Consider the following 21,368-nt stretch of genomic DNA (forward strand, 5'->3'; position numbering starts at 1 on the left):
TTACTGACCCTCTCCACCTCTGATGAGTACTGGTTCATGGACCTCTGGTTTCCCTCTCCCAAAGTCTACAATCAGTTTCTTGATTGTTGATATTGAGTGAGAAGCTGTTGTTATTAAACCACTCAACCAAATTTTCAATCTCCCTCCTGTATGCTGATTCATCACCACCTTTGATAGGGCCCACAACAGTGGTGTCATCAACAAACTTCTATTGTGTTAGAGCTGTACTTAGCCACACAGTCACAGGTGTAAAGGTGGTGATGAATCGGTATATAGGAGGGTGATTATAAATCAGGCTGAGTGGTGCCAGAACAACAATCTCTCACCCAATATCAGCAAGACCAAATCTGATTATTAACTGCAGGAGGAGGAAATGGAGGTCCCCATCGGTATATCAGAAGTGGAGAGGATCAGAAAGCTTAAATTCTTCGGTGTTATCATTTCAGAGGATCTGCCTTGGGTCAGCACCTAACTGCCATTACAAAGAAAGCACAGCACCACCTCTACTTTCTTAGAAACTTGTGAAAATTTGGGATGTCATTTAAGACTTTGACAAACTCTATAGATGTGTGCTGGAGAGTATAATGACCGGCTGCATCACCATCTGGTATGGAAACTCCAATGCCCTTGAATGAAAAAGCCCACAAAATGCAGCCCAGCCCATCACGGTCAAGCCCTCACCACCATTGACCACATAGACATGGAGCGCTGTCACAGGAAAGCAGCATCCATCATCAAGGATCCCCACTATCCAGACTGTGATCTCTACTCATTGCTTCCATAAGGAAAAGGTAAAGGAGCCTCAGGATACACGCCACCAGTTTCAGGAACAGTTATTACCCCCAGTCGTCAGGCTTTTGAACTGGTGAGTTACTTTACTCAACCTCACTCGCCTCAACACTGAACTCTTCCCACAACCTATGGACTCACATTCAAGGACTTTTCATCTCATGTTCTTGACATTTATTGTTTATTTATTCATTTATTATTATTATTTTTGATTTTTTTCTTTTATTATTTGCACAGTTTGTTGAGTATGGTCTTTCAGTGATTCTATTGTGTTTCTTGTATTAACTGTCGATGCCGGGAAGAAAATAAATCACTTGGTTGTATATGGTGACATATATGAACCTAGGCTTCTATTAAGTATTTAAACTCATGCCTTCTAATTCTTGAAACTGAGAACTCACCCTATCCATGCTCCTCATGATCTTATACACCTCAATGACATCACCTCAGTCTCAATGCTCCAAGAAAAAAAGACTTAGCCTGTCCAGATTAAAGGATACTTGCTAAAATAACATATTTGAAAAGACTTAATGCCGGGTAAAAAAGGCCACTGAGGAGAAGGTGGCAAGATGGTGTAGTAGTTGATGTGGTTTCAGGGATCTGAGCTCTCTCCTGACGTTGTCTGTGTGGAGTTTATTGGTGTGGGCTTCTGCTGGGTATTCCTACTTCTTCCCATATAACAAAGATATGGGGGATGGCAAATTTGCTGTTGTAAATTACCCCTTAGTATGAGAGCCAAAGGGGAGTTGTTATGCATGTGTGAGAGAGAATAGTGGTGGGCACAAGGGAATAAGGAGAGGAATATTTGAGAGTCTGTGGTGAACTACATATACCTGTCTGGACACGCCCCTCTGCTCCTACCATAGACCCCTGTATAAAGGCGATTGGAGGCACTGCTCCCCCCTCAGTCTCCAGGATGTTGTGTGGTGGTCTCTTGCTGCTAATCGTGGTCTCTCACAGCTAATAAAAGCCTATCGCTTGCCTCCTGTCTCCAAGAGTTATTGATGGTGCATCAGAGTCAAATAGCTTCCTTCTCTGGCAATGGAAGACTTCTGATAGGTTTACATTTTAGTGCACTTCAAACAAATGAGTTAGCTGGTGTAAAGGTCATGCTTTCTGGTTGAATATCTACTGTGGAGCTATGAAGAGGATTAGCTTGACATACAGTAAAGCACTGCATGGCAGAGGGAGAATAAAAAACTGATGAAAATAGATCTCTCATTGACAAATACATAATAAAGTAGAAAACTGAAAATAGTTGCTGATTAACACTTTTCTCAATCTGTATCAAACTCATCCAGTTATAGAAAAATCGAGAATACATTGCTTTGCTATTTTCATTTCCTACTTGATGCGGGGAAACACCAGTAAAAGCTTTGTAGTAAACAGCCAAATAATGAACAATTAAGTGGTGGCAGACAGGAAGAAAGGAACTAATGCTGAACACCATACATTTTGCAGTGCCAGCTCTTAATCTGGTCTGTAATTGACTTGAAGCAGGCCAGCAAACTAATTCAGTGGCTTTATTAGTAAGACATGTGGGTTGAATGCACTGAATGCATAATGGAACTAGCAGAGGAAAAAGTATTCACTGTTCTTTGTCGATACTGTGATCCAGCATTCAACCCCACAACTTCATTAACCATTTATCATCTCTTCCCCTCATGTATCAAGCTTGACTTGCCAACAGCACACTTACCTAAAAGCCAATAAGTTTTAATTTAATATTGGCTCCAAAGACACAAGCATAGATTCTGGGATGACATTTAATTTCAGGACTGAAGGACTGATTCAGCACTCTTGGATTAGTAGCTGCTCATATGGAACACTGAACCGAGATCCTATCTGCACTCTTATGTGAACATAAAGAAATCCCATAGCATTATTTCAAGAATACTTTCAAGTGACTTTGTCTTTGAGTTCAAGTTCATAGTTCCCTGAAGTCAGTAATACAGGTAGAAGAGGTAGTGAAGAAGGCGTAAGGCATTGCTTACCTTCATTGGTTGAAGCATAAAATATTAAAAAATACATTAATTTGCAACTTTACAAAACACTAATCAAATTGTGCTTTGAGTATTGTGTATATTTCTGGTTGCCACATGATGGCAAGGACACGTTTGTAGTGGAGAGAGTGTAGAGCAGACTTACAAGGACAGTTATTGGATTAGAGGACTTTAGATGCATAGGTTGAGCTGGGCTTGATTTCTCTGGAACAAGAGAGGAGCATTTGAGATATATATTTAGAATGTCAAATCTTTTTCCCAAAACAGGGGCATCAAATACAGAAGAGGACAGGTATAAAATGAAAAAAGGAATTTTAAAAGGAGATTTGAGGGGAAGGTTTTCACCACAGAGAGTGTTTAACATCTGGACCTCAGAGGATAAAGTGAGATCAGATATAATCAATACTTTGAAGAAACATTTCAGACAGGCACTTGAATATGCAGGACATGGAAGAATACAGACCAATTGCCTGAAAATGGGATTATTGCAGATGGACAAAAACATCAGCATTGATGTGGTGGGCCAATGTGTCCTGTTCTATTCAACTCTGAGCTTTGATGACTCTTTGTCTCCCATATCTGTTCACCTGTATCACTAAAGATAAATTAGATGAGAAGCTAATATGGTCATAGGGCACATGATTCATAATTAACCCACAAAAACTGATTATAATGTGGCACATTTACACAGCTGTCTGTTTTGAATATCTGCTGTATGCAGTCAATGTTCTCTGTGCTCCTCATTGGCTGCACAAACCAGCAGGGGATTCAAAATCTTGAGTTCTTTGTGCTAGTTAAACCCAGCCTGCATCTTTTAAAGGATATCTCATTACATCTATTAGGAGTACAGAGAACATTTTCAAATGTTTGGTCTAGGAGATCAAACGAAGACAGACAATGGTAGAGAGCATGTTCAAAGTGCAAAGTAACTTTATTATCAAAGTACATATATTTCACCATATGCAACCCTGAGACTCATTTTCTTGCAGGCATACTCAATAAATTCATAATAGAATAATAAACATAATAGAATCAAGGATAGACCACATGAACTTGTGTATTCAAAATTTGCAAATACAACAAAAAAAAGCAATAAATATCAAGAACTTAAGATGAAACGTCCTTGTAAATGAGTCCATAGGCTTTGGGAACATTTCAATGATGGGACGTGAAGTTGAGTGAAGATAATCACTTTGGTTCAAGAGCCTGATGAATGAAGGGTAATAACTGTTCCTGAACCCGACTGTGTGAGTCCTAAGGCTTCTGTATCTTCTTACTAATGACAGAGCAAGAAGAGAGGATGTCCTGGATGGTGGCCATCCCTGATGATGGATGCTGGTTTCCTCACAATGCTTCATGTCGATGTGCTCATTGGTGGGGATTGCTTTACCTCTGATGGCCTGCTTCGTATCCACGGCTTTTTGTAGGATTTTCCATTCAAGGACATCGATGTTTCCATATGAGACTGTAATGCCTTCAATCAATGTACTCTCCACTACATATCTATAGATGTTTGCCAGTGTTTTAGATGTCAGAACAAATCTACTCGAACTCCTAAGGAAGAAAAGGTATTGTTGTGCTTTCTTCGCAATCACCGAGGAAAGGTCTTCTGAAGTAATAACACCAAGGAATTTAAAGTTGCTGACCCTTTCCATCTTTTATCTTCTGATATGGACTGGCTCATGGACCTTTGGCTTCCCCTTCTTGGATTCAATGATCAGCTCCTTGATCTTGCTAAAATTGAGTGAGAGGTTGTTATTATGGCACCACTCAGCCAGATTTTCAATATCCCTTCTATATGTTAGTTCATTACCATTTTTGATTCTGCCTTCAACAGTGGTGTTGTGTGCAAACTTAAATATGGCACTGGAGCTATGCTCAGCTGCACAGTCATAAGTATAAAGCAAGTAGAGTAGGGAGCTATGCACATAATCTTGTGCTGCATCTGTGCTGCTGGAGAATACGGGGGAGATACTGTTGCCAATCTGAACAGACTGGAGTCTGCAGTTGAGGAAATCAATGATCCAATTACACAAGGAGGTATTGAGGCCAAGGACTTGACGCCTAATAATTGATTTTGAGGGGCTGCTAGTATAGAATGCCGAGCTGTAGACAGTAAAGAGCATCCTGATTGATGCATCTTTGCTGTCCGGATGTTCCAGGGTTAAGTGAAGAGCCAATAAGATGTTATCTGCTGTGGACCTGTTGATCCGGTTGGCAAATTGCAGCAGATCCAAGCAAAGCACACAAAATGCTGAAGGAACTCAGCCAAGTTGCTTCTCAGCCAAGAGTTGATATGTTTCAGCACCAGCCTCTCAAAACACTTCAACACTGTGGAAGTAAGTGCTACTGGATGATGGTCATTGAGGCAGGTTATCATATTTCTCGTAGGCTCGGTGTAATTGAAGCCTGCTTGATGCAGGTGGGTACCTTAGACTGCAGAAGCAAGAGGTTAAAGATCTCAGTGAACACCCTAACCAGTCGATCAAATCTGGCCTTTAGTTCTTGGCCAGTTACTCCCTCTGGGCCAAATCTTTTTATGGATTCTCAGAGACTGAAATCACAGGATCACTGGGGGCTGTTGGAGTTTATGATGTTTCCTCCATGTTTTGACAGTTAAAGCGATCATAGAAGCCATGAGCTCATCTGGAAGCAAAGGCCCTGTTTTTGTCCATGTCACTGTATTTAACTTTACAAAAGCTGATGGTATTCAAGCTCTGCCACAAACATTGAGCATTCTTTGTAGATTCAAGTTTAATGTAGAATTGCCACTTTGTCCATGAGGAGGCTTTCGAGAGATGGTAGCTAGACCTCTTGTAACTTTCTTCATTTCCAGACTTGAAATGCCTCTGATCTGGCCTTCAACAGGCTGCAGATCTCATGGTTACATAAGAAATAGGAGCAGAAGTAGGCTATCTGGCCCATTGAGCCTGCTTAGCCTTTTAATAAGATCATGACTGATCTGGACATGGACTCATCTCCAGCTACCTGCCTTTTCCTCATAACCCTTAATTCCCCTACTGTGCAAACATCTATCCAACCTTGTCTTAAATATATTTACACATGTGGCCTCCACTGCTTCATTGAAGAGAATTCCACAGATTCACCACTCTCTGGGAAAAGCAGTTCCTATCCTATCCTATCTCTATCCTAAATCTGCTCCCCCAAATTTTGAAGCTATGTCCCCTTGTTCTAGTCTCACCTACCAGTGAAAACAACCTTCCTGCCTCTATCTTATCCGTCTCTTTCATAATTTTATGTTTCTATATCTCCTCTCACTCTTCTGAATTCCAGCGAATACAGTCCCAGGTGACTCAGTCTCTACTTAGTCTAACCCCCTCATCTCTGGATCAACCTGGTAAACGCCACTGCCTCCAAAGCCAGTACACCTTCCTCAAGTAAGGAGACCAGAGCTGCACACAGTACTCCAGATGAGGCCTCACCAGTACCCTGTACTGTTGCAGCATTACCTCCCTGCTCTTGGATGGAAAATCAGGTTGGTGTCGGATCACAAGAGGGAAGATTTGTTGAATGCCTGTAAGATGGCTTTTTATCTCAGAAAGGATGTGTTATCATTGGTTTCCTTTCAATTATTTCAGTGCTTGAGGTAAAGGAACACTTAGGAGACAGTGATCAGAATATCATTGAATTCATACTGCAATTTGAGAGAGAGAGAGAAAAGCATAAGTCAGGTGTATCAGTATTACAATAGAATAAAGGGATCTACAGAGGCATGAGACAGGAGCTTACCCAGATTGATTGGAGGGGGTTACTGGCAGGGATGACAGCAGACCAGAGGTGGCTGAAGTTTCTGTGAATAGTTCACAAGGTGCAGGATGGATATGTCCCAGAGAAGAAGTTCTCAAATAGCAAAGGTATGCAACTGTAGCTGACTAGAGAAGTTAAGGTCTGTATAAATTCCAAGAAAAGGGCATATAATGTCGCAAAACTGAGTGGGAAGTTGGATGCTTGGGATTTTTTAAAAATCCAACAAAAGGCAACTAAGAAGCTATAAGAAGGGAAAAGATGAAATCTGAGGGCAAACTAGCCAATAATATAAAGCAGAATGCTAAGTTTTCTCAGTTATATTAAGAGTAAAAGGGAGGTGAGAGTTGGTATTGGACTATTGGAAAGTGATGCTGGTGAGGTAGTAGTGAGGGACAAAGAAATGGTGGATGTACTAAGTAAGTACTTTGCATCAGTCTTCACTTTGGTCTGTGAGTGTCAGGGAGCAGGAGTGAGTGCCATAGCTATTACAAAGGGAAAAGTGCTAGGTAAATTCAAAGATTTTCAGGTCAATAAATCACCTGGACCAGATGGACTACATCCCAGAGTTCTGAAAGAGTTGTTGAAGAGATAGCAGATGCATCAGTTATGTTCTTTCAAGAATCACTTGATTCTGCAACGATCCTGGAGGACTGGAAAATTGCAAATGTCACTCCACTCTTTAAGGAGCGAGGAAGACAAAAAAGAGGAAATTACAGGCCAGTTAGGCTAACCTCAGTGGATAGGAAAATTTTGGAGTTTGTTATTAAAGATGAGGTTTTGAGGTACTTGGGAACTAATGATAAAACAATTCAAAGTCAGCGTGGTTTCTGTGAAGGGAAATCTTGCCTTACAAATCTGTTAGAGTTCCTGGAGGAAGTATCAATCAGGGTGGACAAAGGAGAAGTAGTGGATGTCATTTACTTGGAAGGCACTTGATAAGGTGCAACCCATGAGGCTGCTTAACAAGATAAAATCCCATGCTCTTACAGGAAAGGTACCAGCATGAATAGAGGAATGGCTGACAGGCAGGAGGCAGTGAGTGGGAACAAAGGGGGCCTTTTTTGGTTGGCTGCCAGTGACTAGTGGGGTCAGTATTGGGAACACTACTTTTCACATTGTTTGGCAATGATTTATATCGTGGAATTAATGGTGGAGGTAGTGCTGAGGAAGGAATGCAATTGCAGAAGGACTTGGCCAAATTGTACGAATGGGTAAAAAAGTGGCAGATGGAATACAGTGTTGGGAAATGTAAAATAATGCATTTTAGTAAAAGGAGCAATAGTATGGACTATTATCTAAATGGGAAGAAAATTCAAACATCAGAGGTGTAGAGGGACTTTGGAGTCCTCACACAAGACTCCCAGAAGGTTAATTTACAGGTTGAGTCTGTGGTAAAGAAAGCAAGTGCAATGTTGGCATTCATTTTAATGGGAATAGAATATAAAAACAAGGAGATAACACAGAGGCTTTATAAGACACTAGTCAGCCACACGGGGTATTGTCAACAGTTTTGGGTGCCATATCTCAGAAAGGGGGATGTGTTGTCAGTGGAGAGAGTCCAGAGGAGGTTAACGACAATGATTCTAGGAATGAAAGGGATCATGTATGAGGAGCGTTCGACAGCTCTGGGCCTGTACTCATTGGAATTTAGAAGAATGTATGGGGATCTCATTGAAGCCTACCGAATGTTGAAAGGACTAGATAAGGTAGATGTGGAGAAGATTGTTTTCTATGGTGGGTGTCCAGAACTAGAGGGCACAGTGGGCGACCTTTTAGAACAAAGGTAAGGAGGAATTTTTTTAGCCAGGGAGTAGTGAATCTGGGGATTGCTCTGCCACAGACAGCTGTGAAGTTCAAGTCCATGGGTATATTTAAAGCAAAAGTTGATAGTTTCCTGATGGTTCAGGGATCAAATATTATGGCGAGAATACAGGTGTATGGGGTTGAGTGGGATCAGGGATCAGCCCTGCTGGAGCGGCAGAGCAGACTCGACAGGCTGAATGGCCTAATTCTGCTCCTTTGTTTTATGGTGATCCATAACGGATGGTGATGTACCAGTTGGAAGCTCGCCACAATACATCTGTAGAAATTTGCAAGTCTCCTCAAATTCCTCATGAAATATAGCCCCTGCCGTGCCTTCTTTGTACTTGCATCAATATGTTAAGTCCAGGATAGATCTTTTTGGCAAGGGTTGCTCCCTCATTATGCTGTGATCGTGTGGTGTGCAGCACTGCATCGGAGAAATTCTCTCCTGTTCGTTGGAGCCCTATGTTTTCCTAGAGTGATTGAATTAGCAGAATCAATGCTGATGTGATGTTATTCACTTCTTCAACAGCAGTCTGGATGTAACATGAAGTATAAAATTTCAGAGCCATGGCCAAAGGCAATGAAAGTGCCTGATTTGCTTTAAACCTGAAATGGGCAGATTTCCATCATGGTCTCTTTCATGTAATAGAGTCAAAGAGATACATAGCACAGAAACAGGCCCTTTGATCTGCTAAGTAAAATCTACCATTAACCACCCATTACACTAACTCTACATTATCATCAACTTCCCCAGTTTCTACCACTCACCCTCAGAAATGCGGCACTTTAGAGTGGTGAACTAACCCAACTGTACCACACATCTGTGAGATGTGGAAAGAAACAAGCAGCCAGGGGATAATCAGGCAGTCAGATGGAGAACATGCAAACTCCACACAGACTGCGCCCAAGGTGAGGAATGAACCTGGCCTCTGGCATTGTGAGGCAGTGGCTCTACCAGCCGCGTCACTCTGCTGCCTGTTCTCTCTGAAATTAAGCAGAGGATATTGTTCCCAAAGTACCATGCGCTCCCTGAACACCTCATCCTGATTTTTGTGTCACCTTTCTTCATTCACCAACTTGTACATTTCTCAAGGGAAACCTTGGTGCCTGAGGCTGGAGGCTTATTGTTCCTGCACAGAGTGTTCAGTCAAGTCAATCTCTGGTGAAAATTTTATCTGGGAAATCAGAAACCCAAGAGATTCCTCAGATGATGGTAATCCAGAGTAACACACAGTAAATGCTGGGAGAACTCAGCAAGTCAGATAGCATCCATGGTGAGGAATGAACAATCAACGTTTCAGCCAAGACCCTTCATCTGGGCTCATTTGATTGCTCTCCATTGATGCTCGAGTTACTCCAGCATTTTGTGCAGTTGTTCTGTTAAATCATCCCCAAGTTGCATGCTGCATTGCTGTGTGACAGTTCACTGCAAGCACATTTCAGAAGCAATGTAGAATGTACAGCTGCTCCTGTAGCATGTTTAACAGAACTGACACAGATGAAGTTTCAAGCCTTCTAACTTTCTGAAAGTTCTTAAAACATGTAGATTTCTAGACAACAACCAGAAGGAATTATCTAATAAATAAATGTCATATGAATTATCAAACACTGAAATAGCATTGGTTAGGGTTCAAGATCCAAAAGTCACAATTGTTTTTTGTCACTCTTCAGTACATGACTGTTGTGTCCACTATGCAATAATAGGAAGAGGAAGAGGCTGCTCTAATGTTGTATAGTGATCTACTTGTTCCTTATTGCTACAGTGGTCAGACCTCCATTTGCAACACCCTTTACAAGTATGGTGTCTGCATTCCTATTGGAACAATGCAAACTTCTAATAAAGACGTAATTTCCAGTCACTTCAAATTCTGATGTTGCAACTATTGAAAACAACTTAGAATCCAAGACATAACATTTGCTAACAAAACGTTATTGTAAATAAATATTTTGTGGATTGTCCTATAAGTGTGATCATGTTTCAATGACCAGTGAGTAGAATGGGACTATACTTGCTTAAGTTTAGGAACAGACAAACAGATGAGGTGAAACATGAGGAACTGAGGGAGATTGACGAGATAGAAACTGTGAGGATGCTTCCCTAGGAGGCATATTCTCTTGGGTCAAGGTCCTCTATTTAACATTGTTTTATTAATGAATTTCTACTTTGAGAGTTGAATATCTTAAATTCTCCACTCCAAATCATCTAAGTCATCATCAAAAAGTGAGAGATTTTTTTCAACCATTAAGGAAATTAAGGGCTATGGAGGTAAGATAGGAAAGTGGATCTGAAATTAAAGATCAGAACATTATGAAATGGTAGCCCAAGCACAAGGACACCTACTTCTGAAGTTTCAAATATCATAATGGATGTCACATAAACTCTAGACTTAAATCTCCCTACTCAATATATTCTGCAGTCATACCTGTATACATTCCTTAAAGAGATCAATTGAGCCAACATTGTTAAGTTGGTTTATTATTGTCACATTAACCAAGATACGGTGAAAAGCTTAGCTCTGCATGTCATCCATATCGATCAATCCATCATATCAGCACATCAAAACAGTACAAGGAAAAAGCAATAATAGAGTGTAGAATAAGGTGTTTTGCAGTATCCAGTAATATAGTATAAATGTTAATGAGACATTACTTAAATTGGCATCCCAACATCTTTCAGAAGCTGTAGAATATTTAATATTAAGTAATTTTTGAGTAATATTATAAATATGTTGTTTGATTAAGCATTTTTGTTTACATAATTCATTATAATTTTTATTTAAGTAGTAAGTGAATGGCATATGTTGTTACATCATCACATCATATGTGAACACCTCACTAAAAAAAGAAGAATAAATCTAAGTAGACAAGTATCCTGGTTTCTGGGTTTACCTTTCAAATAGTTTCTGGAGTTACAAAACATAGCCGAAGCCATCTTTGGGCCTATTTAGCCTACATCCTATGAGAATGAAATATTAGATTATGCTACAGGGCATTTGTCTTCTATTCCATCATTTGTCCTGCAGGGAAATTTGTTTAGATTGGCTATATCTAACTTTCAAAATAGATCTAAATGGCATTAGTGTACTGAAGAGGAATTACTTCAAGTACTCGGCATGTCAGATAACATCGTTGATGGCCAGTTAGCATCATTGATGAAAAGAAGGTATTGTTAAAGTTTCAAATCGATGACCATTCATCATCACTGAAATAGGTAACAGTTGAGAAGTTAAAGAAAGCAAAAAGAGAAAGCAAAAGGCTAGAGGACCTATTAGAAGTCACTCAATAAGTGAAACACTGATGTTTAAACTGAAGCAGCAATGTCAGTTTAAGGAAAAAAGAAAACAAAGAGAATAATGAAAGTGGAAACAAAGTAGCAGGATCCAGAGTATTTATAAATACAGAAATCCGGCTCCAGCAATTCAGAAAAGTGTATATTTTGTTATCCATCTAAAGAAAATGAACAAATTCAGTGGAGGGAAGAAGTGTTTTGTCTCAAATTCATTGCTTAAAAAAGATACATTAATAACAGTCAAGTAAGCTTGATTCAGTTGCTGATCACTCATCAGTACATTATTTAAATTAACTTGCCTCAGTTACATTAAAGTAATTCTTGAAAAAATTTGAGTCACCGATTATAAATACCTGTACGCTATAGTCCGATGAGAAATGGGAAAAATGGGACTTGATGGGAAACTCAAAGCCTTGAGCATTGTTGAAAATATGCTTCCCATATTTCATCACAACATAGGTTTGTCAGCCCATCAGGACTATGTCAGCTCTCAGACGATCCATTACTATTTTTTTCTTTCCAGTAACTTATTCTCTCTTACATGATCATCAACTCCCCTTAAATTTTTTCCATTCACTTGCATCAGAGAGGCAGGATCAGCGAATGCAGTGTGAATAATTGCTTCCTAGAATGGAAGGGGCGATAGGGATGGGGACGTGGTAGGAGGTTGCTGGATATGCACAAATGAAAATTAAAAACTTGACTATGCAGATATAATTTGCATGTTGTTGGATAATATAGAGATGGACTGATTACTCCATGCACAGGCATATCAGTTGTAAGGGATAAATTGTAGCTCATAACTCACATGCCTATTTTTCATAGTTTATTTTTTAAATGAATTAAATGATGCAACAGACAATGATATGTCCGCAGGTGATCCATTTGTAAGACATTGCTTACTTTGCAATTATTAACAACATAACTTGTATTTATATAGTCCATTACAAGATAAAATGATTTAAAGTTCATCACAAGAATGCAATCAAGTAAAATCTAGCACATTGAATCTATGTAGGGAAAGTAATCAATAAACACCAAACAAGGGAAAAAACAAATATATGGGCTAATTGCTTGGAGAGACTCAGATCGTTAAGCTAAGCATGTTATATGCCTAAGTGATAGTTCTTTTTTTTTACAGCAGTTTGTCGTTGAGCCTACTAGGGGATCAGCTATACTGGATTGGGTGTGATGTAATGAACCCGAGGCAATTAGGGAGCTTAAGGTTAAAGAACCCTTGAAGCAATGATCACAATATGATCGAGTTCAACTTGAAATTTGATAGGGAGAAAGTTATATCTGAATTAGCAATATTTCAGTGGAATAAGGGAAATTATAAAGGTATGAGAGAGGAGTTGGTCAAAGTAAATTGGAAGGAGCTGCCGGTGAGGATGTCAGCAGAGCAGCAATGGTGTGCGTTTCTGGGAAAAATGAGGAAGGTGCAAGACATGTATATTCCAAAAATGAACAAATACTCAGATGGTAAAATAGTACAACTGTCGCTGTCAAGGGAAGTCAAAGCTATTGTAAAAGCAAAAGAAAGGGTATACAACAAAGCAAAAATTAGTGGGAAGATAGAAGATTGGGAAGTTTTTAAAACCTTACAAAGAACAACTAAAAAAATCATTAGAAAGGAAAAGATGAAATATGAAAGCAAGCTAGCAAATAATATCAAAGTTCTTTCATGTATGTTAAAAAGAGAAGTGAGAGTGGACATAGGACTGCTAGAAAATGAGGCACAAGAAATAATAACAGGGGACAAGGAGATGGCTGCTGAACTAAATGAGTATTTTGCGTTAGTCTTCACTGTGGAAGACACTAGCAGTGTGCCTAATGTAGTGGGTGAAGGAAGAGAAGTGGGTGCAGTTACTGTTATAAGAGAGACTGTTACAAGAGAAACACAAGAGAGTGTTTCCTCCATATCCAGTTGAAGTTGCAGACAGGTCATCCAGCAGCTGGGTCCCTAACTCAGCAGTGAGGGTAGTGAGTGGACAGCCAGGGGGAACTCAAGATGAGAGGAGTGTCAGGTGAGTCGATAAGGAGGAATTGAATGGACCTGTGGTGCCCTCTGATACTCATGAGCATAAGCCAGGTACTTGGTCTGAACATACCAGACCCGAAGGGATGTCCACCAATGGATGTGCTGCAGAAAGGGTGAGAGTTAGGCTCAATAGGGAGGCCAAGCTGCGCACACTGAGTCCGGTTCAGAAAGGTGCCTGCTGTTCCAGAATCCTCCAGAGCCTCCTGTGTGCGTAGAGCTGTCACGGTGTGGAGGAGGACAGAGATTATGAGTGTGGCCCCAGTGCTGGAACAAGAGGCTGCAGGTGATGAGTTGGAAATGAGTGGCAGGTGACTGTTGTTAGCTGAGTGGAGACTGGGAAAATGCCTGCCTGTACAGGCATGACACTAGGTGTTTGTTAATTTACAGTCAAAAGAACATGGCAGTATAGACTGGGTGAATTCCTACATCGATAACTATAATGAACTAATACAGTTTTATACTACCGTAGTAGTATTGGTAATGTTCTAAATTGTTCTGCATTTCATTTTAATACATAATTTGTTACTCAGTCAAATGTAGTTTCTTTTTTTAAAAAAATATAACTTTTTGGCTATTTCCATGAAACTTTATCTAACTGGGCCAAAATGGACTGATCCTGATGCATCCCAATTAACCAGAATCCACCAAATATGAAAGCATCTATCTCAGGAAAGGATGAACAGGCTGGGTTTCTTTGTAAAAAGACTGAAACCTGTCTTAATATTAAAACCTGTTAAATTTATTACCGCGTTTTTTGACGAAGTGCAGGGGACAAATTATAACCTTTAAATTTATTAATACAGTGAGCACAGAGAATGACTCACCTTGTCGGAAAGTAAAGTAGAGGCTATCAATATAACAAGGTTATCAAGAAATTAATTTGGGAATTCTGAAGAATTTTCCTTATCCAAAGATTGATAGAGTCACAGAATAAAGAACTGAGCAGCAGAGAAATGGGCCCCTTGAACTATGCCAGTTTTTTGCTCATCTACTCCATTTCATTTTGTCCATAATAGATTCATATCCCTCTATATTTCACCCATACATTGCCTGTCCAAATGTCTCTCAATCACAGCAACTGTATTAAATTCCACCATCTCCTTTAGCAACAAACTCCAAATAAATCACACTCTATGATTGGAGAATGGCAGAGAAGAGGTGGCTGAAGTTTCTGGAAATAGTTCATGTGCAGGATAAATATGTCCCACAGAATAAGTAGTTCTCAAATGGCAGGGGTAGGTAACCGTTGCTGACAAGAGAACTTAAGCACTACATAAGAGCCAAGGAAATGGCATATAAGGAAGCAAAAGTGAGTAGGAAGTTGGATGATTGGGAAGCTTTTAAAATCAGACAAAAGACAACTAAAAAGGCTATCAGAAGGTCAGAAATGAAATATGATGGCAAGCTAGCCAATAATAAAGCAAAATATTAAACATTTTTTTCAGTTATATAACGAGTAAAAAGGTAAGAGTTGATATTGGACCAAAGGAAAATGATGCTGGTGAGGGAGTAATTGGGGACAAAGAAATGGCAGATGAACTTAAAGTGTACTTTGCATCATCTTCCCTATGGAAGACACAAACAGTGTGCCAGGGAGCAGGGGTGAGTGCCATTGCTATTACAGAGGGAAACGTGCTAGGCAAGCTCAAAGGTCTAAAGGTGGATAAGTCACCTGGACCAGATGGACTACATTCTAGAGTTCTGAGAGGTTGCTGAAGAGAGAAAGGATATATTGGTCATGATCTTCCTTCAGCCTCCTCCACTCCAAGGAAGTCAAATCTTGCCTATCCAATCTCCCCTCATATCTCAAGTCCTCCAATCCGGGCAACATCCTGGTCAGTGCAACCACATGCTTTCTATTATGTGGTCTAATGCCCTTCCCTTGGACAACATCGGTGGCGTGGAGAGGGGAGACTTGCAGTTTGGGCGACTGCCGGTCTTCCACAAAAAAAAACCCCTGCCCAGGCTTGTGCCCTGGAAACATTCCAAGGTGGAAATCCATGATCTATCAAGACACACACACACCTCCAAGTGCATCTACTCCAACATACTAATAAGTATTTTATAAACGTGCAACCATTAGGAAATGTAGAGGAGGCTTGACTCAAAAGCAGAGCAGCAGAGACGATTCAGGATGAACGATGACTTTAATTAGGCACTGTGAAAATAACAAGCCACCAGGGACAACAAAACGAGGGGAAACATACTAAACACCACAGGCAACAGGGTAATTGAAGGGTTAAAGAAACTGATTGAGGTTGATAGGTTTGTATGAGTGAACAGGGGCTGTAGAGGAAAGCTGCGTTTGAATAAGCTGCAGGTGATGTGTTGGATACAAGTGGTAGGTAACCCCTGCCAGCTGGTTGGAGATTGGCAGGTGCCTGCCTGTACATCCCTTGCATCCTGAGTGGAACGCCCACCCCCTGCCACCACTCCTATGGCAGGCACCCCCCCCCCCCCCACCATACTAAGCTCTGGAGATGCGGTGCAGAATCAGGTGACCTGAGTGGTCCATGGGCAATGGGTTTTGAGGCTGGAAATGTGGAGGGTAGGTGTGATCCTGAGGGGATAGTGGCTACAGTGGCAAATTAATTCTTCATATGCCCCTTTAAGATTACCCATTTCATCAGTTTAATGGACTGATACTTGTGGGAGTCAGTGTGCAGGAGCAAATCGGGTGGATAGCCAGACAAGGTCCTCAGCCTTGTCAGAGTTGCTGCCTGTTGCCCGGCAGCAGTAGGCATAGTTGGCAGCTAGGATGGCCTTCTATCCCCTCTTCCAAGCATTCTGGCATTGGCAAATATGGTCCCTGGTGAATGGGACCTCCAGTGCTGGCTCTGCCACAGAGAAGCAATGGAGGTTGTAGCCATGAAGCACTTCAAAGGGTGACATGGCCATGGCAGAGGTGGTGTGTAAATTGTGGGACAGCTCAGCCCGGAGCGAATGCTTCTTCCACATGGAAGGGTTAGAGGAGGCAAAGCATCACAGAACTTCTCCACTTGAGGATTACTCTTCCTCACTGACCACTGGTCTGTAAATGATCACCAGTGGACAAACTCACTGAGGTGAGAGGTGGGGAACAAAAGGATCGCCAAAAGCAAGAGGCAAATTGTGGGCCTCGGTCCAACACAATGTCCTGAGGCAAACTGTGTGAGTGATCTACATGTTGAAGAACCAGATCTGCTATCTTAGTGGCAGACAGAAGGGAATGAAGTGGAAATTATTGAAGAACTGGCCCACCACTTACAACAGTCATTGACACTTCAGTTTAAGAATGCACAGTACCTAACATGAAGAAAGAAATGGAGAAAAACAGTGAAAAGATAGCATTGACTATTATGGAAAAAAAATCATAGGCCTTGATACCTGCTTGTGCAACTGGATCCACAATTTCTTCACTTGCAGACTCCAGTCAGTTCAGATTGGCAATAATATTTCCTCCACAATCACCATCAACACAGGTGCACCACAGAGCTGTGTGCTTAGCCCCCTGCTCTACTCACTTCATGCTTGTGACTGTGTGGCTAAGGATAGATGCAATGCCATATTCAAGTTTGCTAACAACACTGTTGCTGGCTGAATCAGTGGTGATGACGAATCAGCATATAGGAAGGAGATTGAAATTCTGGTTGAAGAATGCCACAACAAACTCTCACTAAACATCAGCAAAAACCTAAGGACTAATTATTAACTACAGAAAGAGCAAACTAGAGGTCCATGAGCCATTTTTTCTCGTCAGGGTTTCAGAGCTGGAGAGGGATAGTAGCTTTAAATTCCTAGGCGGTATCATTTTGGAGGATCTGTTCTGGACTGCCATTGCAGTGCCTCTACTTTCCTTTGAGAAGGTGTGGCATGTTATCTAAAAATTTGACAAAAACTTCCATAGATTCACAGTGGAGAGTATAATGATTGATTGCTGCACAGCCTTGTGTGGAAACACCCAAGAATAGAAAAACCTGCAAAAAGTAATGGATATAGCAAGTCCATCACAAGAGAAGCCCTCCCCACCATTGTTCACATCTATAAGAGATACTCCACAAGAAAGGAGCATCCATTATTAAGGACCCCCACCATTCAGGCCATACTCTGTGCCCCAGTCGGGAAGGAGGTACAGGAGCCCGAGAACCCACACCACCAAGTTCAGGAACCATTCTAGCAGCAGACTCCTGAACCATTGTTCATTCACCTCACCACCGAACCGATTCCACTATCTGTGGACTCACTTTGAAGGACAGTACAACTCATATTCACAGTATTATTATTTTAGTTATTTATTGATTATTATTACTATTTGTTTTTGTAGTTGCACAGTTTAACTTCTTTTTCACTTTGGTTGTGTGTCGGTCTTAAGTTGTGCGTAGTCTCTAATTTATTGTATTTTTCTTCTTCCCTTGATTTCTTTGTTTTACTGTAACTGCCTGCAAGAAAATGGATCTGGTGGTGACATATACATACTTCGATAATACATTTACCTTGAAATTTGATTAGGGCTTCAGCATTCTTAATCCTCTTATTGTCAACTGCCTTCTCTCTTACTTCACAAAAGTACAGACAACAACTATAAAATCAAATGGGAAGATGTTGGCATAATCTTCAATTCGATTTTCAACTCCTCGGCAAATGAACCAGTCCACGATGGTGTGCATCGAGACTTAGATAACATGCAGTCACAGTCCAATCAGTAACAAACAAACCAGTAAAGCATCAACAGTCAAACTAGCAATCCTTCACATTCGGTGGAAGAAACCCCATTGTTCAAAGGTACAAAGGTCCAATTTAATGTCAGAGAAATGTATACAATATACATCCTGAAATGTTTTTCTTTGCAAACATCCATGAAAACAGAGGAGTGCCCCAAGAATGAATGACGGATAAATGTAAGAACTCCAAAGTACGCCCCAGCTCCCCTCCTTCCCGCGCGCAAGTTGCAGTGAGCAATGATGCCCCCCTCCCCCCACCAGCAAAAAAAAAGCAAGCTTCAGTACCACCGCTGAGCACTCAGCATGAGCAAAGCAATAGCAAAGACACAGACTTGCAGTTACCTCAAAGACTATGCATTTCACCTGTCATACGACATACTGCAGATTCTCTCTCTCCCTAATAAGGGAGAAAAAGGTGTCTCCATCTCCAGTGAGCAGAGAGTCATAATAGCAACTCACTGGTTTATGATGTTAAACATCTGTTACAACACTTTTTCCGAGCTTTGTGTCCAAAGATCGCAAAGGCCTCGGGTCTTCAGGCACACAACAGATATCCTGACTTCGAATTCAAGCTGGACTCTCAGGCTATACCCTTAACATGTCAAATAACAGCCAGTTATGCAACCCTGAGAACGGGTCCCATTCCTGCAAAGAACCACAGTCAGCATGTAACTCCAGGTCAGGGTCTTCAAAAGAACCCTGAAAGGGAAAAATAGAGATATTAAAGATGGAAGTAGAGCTGTTTCCAAAGATGCAAGCAAAGGAGTCACCTTTTAGTGCCATCTTCACTTCGCACTGCCTCCAGCCTTTACATCCTCACTATTGTCTAGAGCAGGGGTGTCAAACTCATTTTAGGTCACGGGCCGGATTGAGCAAAATGCAGCTTCATGCGGGCCGGATCAGTCGGACGCGTGTGAACGCAGCTTTCGTTGCCTCCGTTTTTTCAGCCTGCTCTCATGTGTCTCAGTCTCTGGTATAACTACAAAGTGTTTCACTTTACAAATTCTGTTTCTTATGAAGAAGACTGCCGTGCAAGACTACCGAATAAACACTAAAAACCCTGAAAACCTGGTACCTGAATAAACTCAGCATTAGCCATATTATACGCCATAGGCGCTTTGATTACAGGGGCCAGCTTTAATAGTAATTAAATATTATCTCGCGGGCCAAAGATAATTCCACCGCAGGCCGGATTTGGCCCGCGGGCCTTGAGTTTGACATATATGGCCTAGAGGTTTACATGGATCAACTGCATAAGTAATATGACTACAGGAGAAGGTCCTTCAGTAACAAGCTTACTGTTTGATATCACAAGGTTTTCCAGAATCTACGCATTATATGATAATGAAATCTTGTCTGAATAAATTTACCTTCAACAGCTCTCAAGATGCCTGTCTCCATTAAGAACTAAGCAGCCTCCTTGAAATCTCTGCCATCCACCTTCCTAAAAATTCATTCCCTCTGCCACTTTTGGTGCATCTTTACCTAAAGTGGTTCAATCACTGCCTTCTCAAAGGAACTTAAATACTGGCCTTGACAGTAATGCAGAGATCCTGAAAATTGATGAAAATCTGTCACATTAAGCTGCACTGATATAAAAAAACACCTTGAAAAATGAATTTAAAAAGATTTTTTCTCTGTTCACCTGAGGTACCAAAGCCCCTTGACTCTTAGAACATCTTTTTAAACTAATCTGCTCTCTTTCCATGAAAATTTTTTAAAGAGTTGTGTCCACAACTGAGAATATTTTTCATAGAAACATAGAAAACATACAGCACAATATACGCCCTTCGGCCCACAGCAGATATCCTGACTTCCCTGAGGACACATGTCCCTACCTTAGAACTACCTAGGCTTCACCCATAGCCCTTTTTTTCTAAGCTCCATGTAGCCATCCAGGAGTCTTTTTAAAAGACCCCAATGTTTCCACCTCCACCACTGTCCGCCAGCAGCCCATTCCACACACTCACCACTCTCTGCTTAAAAAAAACACTTACCCCTGGTATCTCCTCTGTACCTACTTTAAAACTGTGCCTTCTCGTGTTAGCAATTTCAGCCCTGGGGAAAAAGCCTCTGACTATCCACATGATCAATGCCTCTCATTATCTTGTACACCTCTATCAAGTCACCACTCATGCTCTGTCGCTCCAAGTAAAAAAGGCACAGTTCATTCCACCTATTCTCATAAAACATGCTCCCCAATCCAGGCAACATCCTTGTAAATCTCCTCTGCGCCCTTTCTATAGATTCCACGTCCTTTCTATAGAGAGGCAACCAGAACTGAGCACAGTACTCCAAGTGGGGTCTGACCAGGGTCCTATATAGCTGTAGCATTACCTCTCGGCTCTTAAACTCAATCCCACGATTGATGAAGGCCAATACACCGTATGCCTTAATCACAGAATCAACCTGCATAGCAGCTTTGAGCGTCCTATGGACTCGGAGTCCAAGATCCCTCTGATCCTTCACACTGCCAAGAGTCTTACCATTAATACTATATTCTGCCATCATATTTGACCTACCAAAATGAACCACTTCACACTTATCTGGTTGAACTCCATCTGCTACTTCTCAGCCAAGTTTTGCATCCTATCAATGTCCCGTTGTAACCTCTGACAGCCCGCTGCACTATCCACAACAGCTCCAATCTTTTGTGTCATCATCAAACTTACTAACCCATCCCTCCACTTCCTCATCCAGGTAGTTTATAAAAATCACAAAGAGTAGGGGTCCCAGAACAGATCCCTGAGGCACACCACTGGTCACTGATCTCTATGCAGAATATGATCCGTCTACAGCCACTCTTTGCCTTCTGTAGCCAAGCCAGTTCTGGATCCACAAAGCAATGTCCCCTTGGATCCCATGCCTCCTTACTTTCTTAATAAGCGTTGTATGAGGTACCTTATCTAATGCCTTGCAAAAATCCATATACACTACATCTATGACTCTACCTTCATTAACGTACTTAGTTA

The sequence above is a fragment of the Hemitrygon akajei genome, chromosome 13 (genome assembly GCF_048418815.1).
Source record: "Hemitrygon akajei chromosome 13, sHemAka1.3, whole genome shotgun sequence".
Classification (NCBI taxonomy): Eukaryota; Metazoa; Chordata; class Chondrichthyes; order Myliobatiformes; family Dasyatidae; genus Hemitrygon; species Hemitrygon akajei.